At 51.3% G+C, this 9,814-nt stretch overlaps 1 pseudogene; it reads left to right on the plus strand.

Annotated features, from left to right (window-relative positions):
* Window positions 1-6,376: 6,376 nt before the first annotated feature.
* On the plus strand, window positions 6,377-6,541 carry LOC149864137 (U2 spliceosomal RNA; annotated as a pseudogene).
* Window positions 6,542-9,814: the final 3,273 nt, after the last annotated feature.

Genomic DNA, 9,814 nt, shown 5'->3' on the forward strand with positions numbered 1-9,814 from the left:
CTGTGGGAGAAACAGAACATCCCACAGCACAAAATCATGCAGGATGTGGAGACTCAGTGGAACTCCACATACCTCATGCTGGAAAGGCTGGTCTAGCAACAAAAGGCCATCCATGAGATGGTCTTGCTCAGGGAGATCGGGATCAGCGGTCCCCTTAACAGAGCTGAATGGAGTACCATCTCCCAGATCTTGGTGGTCCTCAAGCCCTTCCTTGAGGCCACCAAGACCCTCAGCACTGCCGATGCCCTCCTTAGCCAGGTGATCCCCATAGTGAGGGAACTGGAGAACCAAATGAAGAAGTTCCAGGGGTTCAGTGTTCCTTCCTGGGGCAAACTTCTGTCACCAGATGTGCAGGCACTGGTGAGGTGGCTGAAGGAGGGCATCAGGAGATGGGTGGATCCCTTGTAGTCGAATACAGTCCACATGCTGGTAGGCATGTGTAACCTGAGGAGGAAGGGGAGTGTGTACACTGGCAGCACCAAAACCCTTGATCACTGGATGCAGGTGCTGGTCAGTAGAGTCAGGGAGGCAGAAGGGCAGAGGCAAGGGGATGTGGAAGAAGGGGTCCATTTTCCCATGACAGCACTCCCAGCACTGGTGCCAGCCAGTCTCCTCCACACCAGCCACTGCCAGTGTGGGCCATGGATTGAATGGTGGGGATCCAAATGCACCAGACTCCAGCCTCAGGCAGGTAGTGCCAGGGCTTCAGTGGCTACCTGTCTCACTGAGGATGTGAAGCCACTGGATTGCAACCCCTTGGCCTACTGGGCAAGCCACAGCCATATATGGCAGTATTATCTGGCCATGGTTGCCTGGGAACACCTGTCCTGTCCTGTCCACTGGCTTCTGTTCCAAGTGAGAGGGAGTTCAGCATTGCTGGGGATGCTGTGACACCCTACCACACCTGCTTGGATCCTGGTTTGGTGGAGCAGCTGGTGTCCTTGAAGGTGAACCTCCTACTGCTGGGGTTCCCCAAGCTCCAGCTACAGATAGACTGAGTACCACCCTCCTCACGCTGTCTGTACCCATTTCCATTTGATTTTTTTACTTCTGTAAGTGTTACTGCCCTGCTTTCAGAGCTGGAGGGGGCACTCACTGCATCAGCAGCCAGCAGGAGAAGAACATGTCCCTGCTGAGCTCCTGTGCCAGGACAAACTTGGAGGTACAGACTGGGGCAATGGGGAAGGAGGAGGCCTCAGGTCCTGGGCACGACCACTAAAACTGCACCCTGCCAGGGTCAGGGAGACCTGGTGGGACTGCTGGCAGTGTGGTAGTCCCATAAATGCCAGGACCATGGATCCCCTGGTGAAAGGTAGGTAGGAGGCACCATAACCTCCAACTAATGCACACATGCACAGTCCTGGCGGGGGAAAGCCCAGACCTGTTATGTCCCAAGCCTGTACTGGCCCCAGCCTGTACTGGTACATGGGATTGTTCTGCAGGACTTTGCACTTGTTCTTATTGAATCTCATGAGATTTCTTTTGGTCCAATACTCCAAATTGTCAATGTCTTTCTGAATCCTAGGCCTACCCTCCAGTGTATCTACTACTTCCATGAGCTTGATGTCATCTGCAAACTTGCTAAGGGTTCACTTCATCCAATTTTGCAAGTCATTGATGAAGGTATTGAACAAAACCTGCCTCAGGATCAATACCTGGGGCACTCTACTTAGCTCAATGTCTATTTAGCAGTCTGAGTCATTGACTACTACCCTCTGATCCTGATAATCCAGCCAGTTTTCTATCCACCTGACAGACCATTAATCCAAATTGTACTTTCTTAGCTTGCTTGTGAGAATGCTATGGAAAGCCTTGCTAAAGTCAAGGTATATCATGCCCCCTGCTTTTCCTGCATCCACAGAGCTAGTCATGTTATCATAGGAGCCAATCATATTAGTTAGGCATGATGTTCCCTTAATGGGCATGTCCACACATGCAAGCACATGCACTTGCAGCAGCTCAGATAGAAGCAGTGCAAATTTCAGCTGGGGCTTTTTGCCTCAGCGCACATGCTCAGACATGCACTTTGTTGTGAAGCAAATTGTGTCACTTGGGGCAAAATAACCCTGCCTGGCTCCTCTTGGATCTGTGGCCAGGGGGAGCTAGAGCCCAGGGCCAGCACATATGCTTGTCCCCAGCAGTTTAAAAAGGCTGCTCTGTCCTGGCCTCATCAGTACAAAAACCTCCTTTACAAGTAGCTCAGGTCTACTCACTCTCAGGAGCTCCTGGGGCCCAGCCAATTGGTACCTGAGGAAGCAGCAGTGCAGTTGGCACAAGGGGTTGAAGCAGCTGAGAGTTCCCTGCATACTTTACCCTCTGCAGCAGTCTTGCAGCAGGGGCTGCTGCCTGGCTGTGACCTGCTGAGCACCTGCCAGACCTGGATGGGGACTGCAGAGCTAGTAGAGGCATCTGCCCCTCTGGGCCAGCTGCCAGTGGGCTATGGTTGCAGGGCTGGCCTCTGTGCAGCACTACTGCCATGTGTGCCCCCTGCCTGGCCATCTGGGCAGCTATTACTTGGAAGGTGTTCCAGGTGTGGTAGCCTGCTTTGAACTGTCAAAGCATGCCCTCCTAGCCCCATTTGTCCAGGAGGTCAGCCAGAGCCAGATGGATCCACTGTGCCAGCTCTGAGCAAGCAGGGTCCTGTCACTGGCCTCCCTAACAGGAATTCTAGTGTTCCCTATTGGAAAACTGAAAAATTCCCCGATTAAAAAAAAAAAAAAAATCCTAAAGTCACTCTGTCAAATATCTCCAAATCCATGTTCCTCCACAAATAAAACAAAAGACCACTATAAAGAGAGCGAGAGAGAGAGCACGAGACAGAGACAGCAATCAGTTGGGCAATGTTTTATTGATATATCTACAGTGTTAAAGCAATGTGGAAGCCTACCAGTGTCTCTATCATAATAGAGAAGTGAACTTTAAATACATGTATTCATTAATTCATGAAACATGAATATATACTTCGCTGCCCTCCCACAGGGCTATGGCCCCCACACAGGGGTTATGCCCCCCCCTCACAGGAGTTACAGCCCCCCAACAGAGGCTATGGCCCCATATGGTTTACGGTCCCCTCAGAGGGGTTATGGCCACCCAGCGGCTACGGCCACCCAGCAGAGGTTATGGCCCTCCCCCTGCAGGGGCTGCCACCCCCCTGCAGGGCCCACATGCCTTGCCCTAGTCCCCCAATTGCTGCCCCACCTGGTCCCATCCCCTGCCAGCTGCTGCAGCCCTCTGATGGCTGCCCTACCCAGTCCCACCCCCGTGCTCCTCCAGACCCCCTAATGGCTTCCCTATCCAGTTCCACTGCCACTTGCACCCCCAGATCCCCATGGCTACCCCCCCAACCCAGGCACCACCACTTTAAAAAGCAAAAAAAAAAAAAAAAAAAAAAGCAAAAAAAAAAAAGCCTCCGTTTACCCCAGGAGCAGGTTCTGAGCGGGGCGGGGGGGGGGGGCGCTCTGGGGACTCCTGGCAGAGCCCCCTGGACAGCACGGGGGGGCAGAAGAGCCCAGGTTGGGGCCACTGGGGCTGTCCCTCTGCCCCACACTGTGTGGGCGGGGCCCCAGTGACAGAGGGCAGCTGGAACTGCTGGTAAGTGATGGGGGGGTTGTTTGTTTTGTTTGAAGCTGTTGGGATGCAGGGGTGGTAGGGCAGGGAGCATGGGCAGGCAAGGATTGGGGGGTCTGGGAGGGATGGGGCAGAGCAGAAGAGTGATGGGGGGGTCAGGGAGGCAGGTGGGGGATGGGGCCAGGCAAAGCAGGGATGGTGGGGGTCAGAGCCTGGCAGGAAAGTGATCAGAGGGTTGGGGGGGTAGTTGGGGGGGGGGGAGAGAATGGGGCGCTGGGGGAAGTGGGCAGGGCCAGAGGGGATCTCTCCCATAGTCCTCATTCTTCCTACAGGTTGGGGGATGACCGCCTCAGCAGCTCAGAGGCTGAGAGAGATCTTGGAGTCATAGTTGACTCCAAGATGAACATGAGTCGGCAGCGTAATGAGGCCATCAACAAAGCCAATATCGCACCTTGTTGTGTATTAGCAGATGCATGACCAACAGATCAAGGGAGGTGATACTCCCCCTCTATGTGGCATTGGTCAGGTCGCAGTTGGAGTATTGTGCCCAGTTTTGGGCATTGCACTTCAAGAAGGACATGGAGAATCTGAAGAAGGTTCAGAGGAGGGCCACTCGCACGATTAGTGGCCTCTATGAAAGAGGCTATGATGGGAGGTTGAGAGATCTGGATCTCTTCAGCCTTCACAAGAGATGGCTGAGGGGAGACCTTGTAGCTGCCTACAAGTTTATTAAGGGAGGAAAACAGGGAACTGGTGATGCACTATTTACCAGAGCATCCCAGGGAGTAACTAGGAACAATGAGTGTAGTAAACTAGTGGAGAGTAGATTTAGGTTAGACATTAGGAAGAATTTTCTTACAGTAAGGGTGGCCACAATCTGGAATGGGCTTCCAAGAGAGGTAGTACTGTCACCTAACTTGGAGGCCTTCAAGAGGAGGCTTGATAGTCACTTGGCTGGGGTCATCTGACCTCGATCCTCTTTCCTGCCAGGGGCAGGGGGTCTGACACAACGATCCATTGTGGTCCCTTCTGACTCTACAATCTATGAATCCATGAACCCTCCAGCCCCCTGGCCTCCTACTTACCAGCACTGGAGCCCCAGTGCTGAAGCAGCTGCCTGCTCTGCACGGGCAGGCCATGCGTTTCAGCACCGGGGTGAGGGGCCAATCACAGAGACACTTGTAGCCAGAGCATCTCCGTGGAGGAACCAGCCTCCAGTTGCCTGCCTCACTTTAAGACTCTGCTTTTTTTTAGTCTCCTAGATATCCAGGGGTCTAATTTTCTCCCCGTGCTGCAAGTTTGCAGTGCAGAAAACATTTTTTCTTTTCTGCACGTGCCTCTTGCCCTGTCTCAAAGGGGTTTCAGACAGGGCAAGAGGCATGTGCATGCTTATCTGGATGCATGCCATACCAAGTGTTCCCAATCACCTTCTCCTCCAAGGAATCCATTGCATTCTTTGAGGACCTTTGCCATGGTTTTCCCTGGGACTGATGTGAGGCTGACAAGTCTGTAGTTCCCTGGATCCTCATTCTTCCCTTGCCCTTTTCAATTATCTGGGACCTCTCCCAGTTGCCATGAGTTAAGAACTATGGCCAGCAGCTCTGCAATCACATCAGCCAACTCCCTCAGTGCCCTTAGGTGCATCACATTTGGTCTCATGGACTTGTACACCTCCAGCTTCTCCAAGTAGTCCCCAACCTGTTCTTTTGGGATTGCCAGATGTTCTTCTCCTCCCCAAAGTGTGCTTTCAGGTGCAGTAGTCTGGGAGCTGACCTTGCCTGTGAAGACTGTGGTGAAAAATGTCATTGAGTACTTCAGCCTTTTCTGCACCCTCTGCCATTCTGTAAGGGATGCACACTTTCCCTGTCCTTTCTCTTGTTGCAGACTGTCAGCAGGTCCGTCGGGAAACAAGAGAATAGAGAGGGTACTCACTTGCCATGACTTGGATCTTAAATGAAATAGGGAGGAAGTGGTTGTTACAAGAAGAAGTACCCGTGGGAAGTACCACACTGAAATAAACTTAGTTTTCCCCTCTTTGCTTTTATTCAGTGGTTTGCAGGTGTTAACAGGGAACTCCCCTCTTGGACTGTTATCTCCCCCCGCCCCCCAAAGGGTTAATCTTGGGGTCTCCAGCCTCCGAGCCAGCCCCCGTTCTAGGGTTACAGTTCAGGAAAGCCGCACTGTCTTCGTCCAATTACTCTATTAGTAGCTTGTTACGGTTGGTCCTCCCCTGACTGCTAACGAGCCAGTTAACGGCTTGTTACAGCTGCCACCTGCAGCTTTCCCCTGGCAGAGCCGGCATGCGGACTCCGCGGCTCTCCTTTGACCTCCCTGACCTCAGCCCCGTGTTCCCTTTTGAGTCCCATGGACTCTCCCAGGGTCTTCCCCCTCTCGCCACCTCTTCAACTCACCGGCGCCTCCCCAAACTTCAATAGCAGCTTCTGCTCCTGTCTGTGGTGCAGCTCTGCGCCTCTCGTTACTCACCGCTGTCCCTGTAGTGTCCAGTTCAGTCAGTGTCTGGGCTTCGGGATCCCTTTTACCTTCTCTGATCCTGGGTCTGGTTCCACTTCCCAGATCCTTCTCTCTGGGGCACCCTCTCTTGCAGCTCCTCTCAGTGCTTCCACTCCAGTGCCCGAAGGCATCCCTCCTCCTCCTCTTCCTCTCCATTTTATCCTCTGGAGTCTAGTCGCCATTGGCTCCTTAGGGCCGGGGGCCCGCCCTCCTCGTGGTGTAATTATTTCCGGCTGCCCCCATTCCCTTAGCAACAGGGTCTCAATGGAGACCCTGTTACACAGACATATTTTTGGTTATACTGATCTAGCCTTGTGGCAGACTATACTTTCAGGGATCATTTCTATAGTGGGTGTCTATATTGAGCAGATTCTTTTTGGTGTTGGGTGGTGGAACTGGAGCTTGCTCCATCCACTCCATGCATTGACCTGGTATTACTGCTTCCAGGACCGGTGCAAAAAAACAGGGAAAAAAAAATTTTTTAACAAGAAGCCTATCTTGTTACCATTCACATTCCTGGCTAGCTTAGTTGCATTTTGACCTTCCTGACTTCATATCTGCATTCCTGAGAAATACTCTTGTATTTCCCCTAGTTGTTTGTCCAAGTTTCCATTTCTTGTAAGTTTCCATTTTGTGCTTTAGGTTACTGAAAAGTTAAGTGCTAAGCCAAGCTGGTCTTCTGCCATACTTGTGAAAAGTATGCAAAGTAGGCAAAGTATGACGTCTTCTGTGTGGTTGAAAGCTGTTCATCAGAAAGACATATTTGTTTTTTCAGCTTCTTAAGATTAATAGGAATCTTACTCTTTGTTTATCTTTCATGTGGTCTTAAGAATACAGTGGAACCTACTTCTACTGCACTTGATTGTTGAGAATTAATGTTTCTTATAGATGCTTTATGGCAATATGCAAATTGCTACTTTTGTTATGACCTATGCTTAGAGTGAGCCTCAGATGGGTATCTTTTTCCCACCCTTTGGCCAGGTACAGGAGTTTCACTTACTGTGCAGTAGGCATGCAGAAAGTGCTCTACAGCCATAACAAAACAGGCGGTTAGCACATATAGTGCAAAAACCTGCTTTAGGGTGGATGCCATGTCAGACTTCAGCACTCTAAGTAAGAGCCCCATAATGAACATCTGTACCACATTCCATTGTGATACAGATGTTATGTTGTATTCTGCCAACATCCCATGGAACATTGTGACACCCTGCTCCCCTCTCCACCCTCGTGGGCCAATAATTTAGCCTTGTCCAGTTCTTGGCTCCTCTGTCTGAGCTCTGGGCTGGCTATACCCCCAGGCAGTCACTAACAAGAGTCAGTGAACCTCCTGTTTCCAACCCCCAGATAAGAGGGAACCCTAGCCCTGTTACTAAGAGGCAGGGCTGCCCCTTTAAGACCTGAGTCTACAGGAACACCAAGCACCAGGAGGGTAGGGGTTAATAGCCTAACCACCCAGTCCAGTCAGCTGACAGGAAGGGGATAGGCCTCTGGACATATAAACCCTAGGGCCGAGGCTGGCAAGGGGAGGTCTCTGGCAAGTGGCCAGAGGAAGAGAGCTCCTGCATGGCAGAATTACTCAGGAATGCTGTGGCTAATGAGGATCCAGGAGTCTATAAGGTACCCAGAGCTGGGGAGTGCTCAATACACAAGGAGCAGTTTAGTGTTTGTAAGGAGCCAGAATGTGGCTTGTATGACTTGTATTATGTTATAGCCCAGGAGCTCAGGTTTCATAGATTTCATAGACATTAGGGCTGGAAGGGACCTCAGAAGATCATTGAGTCCAGCCCCCCGCCCAAAGGGCAGGAAGTCAGCTGGGGTCATAGGATCCCAGCAAGATAAGCATCCAATTCACTCTTGAAGGTGTTCAGTGTAGGTGCTTCACCACCGATGGCAGACTGTTCCAGACCTTGGGGGCTCAGACAGTAAAGAAATTCTTCCTTATGTCCAGCCTGAAATGGTCTTGCAGGAGTTTGTGACCATTCGACCTCGTCATCCCTTGGGGTGCTCTGGTGAACAAACGTTCCCCCCAGATCCTGGTGGTCACCCCTGATAAACTTATAGGTGGCCATCAGATCACCCCTGAGCCTGCGCTTTTCCAGGCTAAAGAGCCCCATGGCTCTCAGCCTATTGTCGTAAGGTCTGTTCTCCTGACCTCTGATCATGTGCATAGCTCTTCTCTGGACTCTCTCAAGCTTCTCCACATCCTTCTTGAATTGTGGGGCCCAAAACTGGACGCAGTACTCCAGCTGTGGCTTCACCAAGGCCGAGTACAAGGAGAGAATGACGTCCCGGGATTTGCTCGAGAAGCATCTATGGATGCAAACCAGCATTTTGGTTGCTTTACTAGCCACAGCATCGCATTGCAGGTTCATGTTCATCTTGTGGTCAATGATGACCCCCAAGTCTCTTTCTTCCATAGTGCTAGCCAGCATAGCACTGCCAAGCCTATAAGGATGCTGTAGGTTTTTCTTCCCAAGGTGGAGAAACTTGCATTTTTCAGTGTTAAACACCATCAGGTTCTCGTCCGCCCATTTGCTGAACCTGTCCAGGTCAGCCTGGATCACCCGCCTTTCACTTGGCGTGGATGCTTTGCCCCAAAGTTTGGTGTCATCAGTGTACTTGGCCAGTCCATTTCTGACTCCAATGTCCACATCATTAATGAAGATGTTGAACAATATGGGTCCAAGGACAGAGCCTTGGGGGACCCCACTGGTCACAGGGCACCATGATGAGTGACTGCCATCAGTTACAACCCTCTGTGTCCAACCATGAAGCCAGTTTCCCAGCCAGTGGATCATGGTGGACTCAAGCCTACAATTCGCTAGTTTCACCAAGAGGTGATCATGGGATACCAGATAGAAGGTTTTTTTTGAAGTCAAAATTTATGACATCAATCTCATCTACCTTGTTCAGGTGATAGGTCATCTGGTCGTAGGAGGAAATGAGATTGGTCAAGCAAGACCTACCCACAACAAACCCGTGCTGGCTATCCCTTAGGATGTTGGTCTCAGCCAGTCCATTAAGGATGGCCTCTTTAATAAACTTTTCTAAGACCTTCCCTGGGATAGATGTCAGGCTAATGGGCCTATAGTTAGCCGGATCCACTTTCCTCCCTTTCTTAAAGATAAGCACCACATTGGCCTTCTTCCAGTCTTCAGACACTACACCAGAGCACCAGGAGTTTTTGAAAATCCATGCCAGGGGCTGGGCTATGATGCTCACCAGCTCCTTGTGTACCTTGGGGTGTAGATTGTCAGGGCCAGCTGACTTGAAGGTATCCAGCTGCTCAAGATGTTCCTTCACGAGGTCAGCATCTATGGAGGGCAGGGGATCTCCCCAACCTGGACCTCCCTGTCACGTAGCGGGCATGGGTGTCCCATGGGACTGATGGAGGACTGACCTAAAGTACCCATTTAATAGATTGGCTTTTTCCTGGGCGTCAGTTGTCAGTTGCCCCATCTGGTTCAGCAGGGGTCCAATGTTGCCCTTGCTTTTCCTCCAGCTCCCCACATATCTGAAAAAGGACTTTTTATTGTCCTTGATGCTCAAAGCTAGTTGGAGTTCAGTTGCACCCTTGGCTTTCCTGGTTTGCTCCCTGCAGGACTGGGCCAGTGCAGAATAATCCTCCTTGGAGATTAATCCCATCCTCCATCCTTTGTAGGCTTTTCTTTTTAGCCTTAGGAGGCCTGCTAGATCCTTGGAGAGCCAGGGGGGCTGCTGTGCCCTCTTGCTGTCT

The sequence above is a fragment of the Crocodylus siamensis genome, chromosome 5 (assembly GCF_052110815.1).
Source record: "Crocodylus siamensis isolate JL-2025a chromosome 5, ASM5211081v1, whole genome shotgun sequence".
Classification (NCBI taxonomy): Eukaryota; Metazoa; Chordata; order Crocodylia; family Crocodylidae; genus Crocodylus; species Crocodylus siamensis.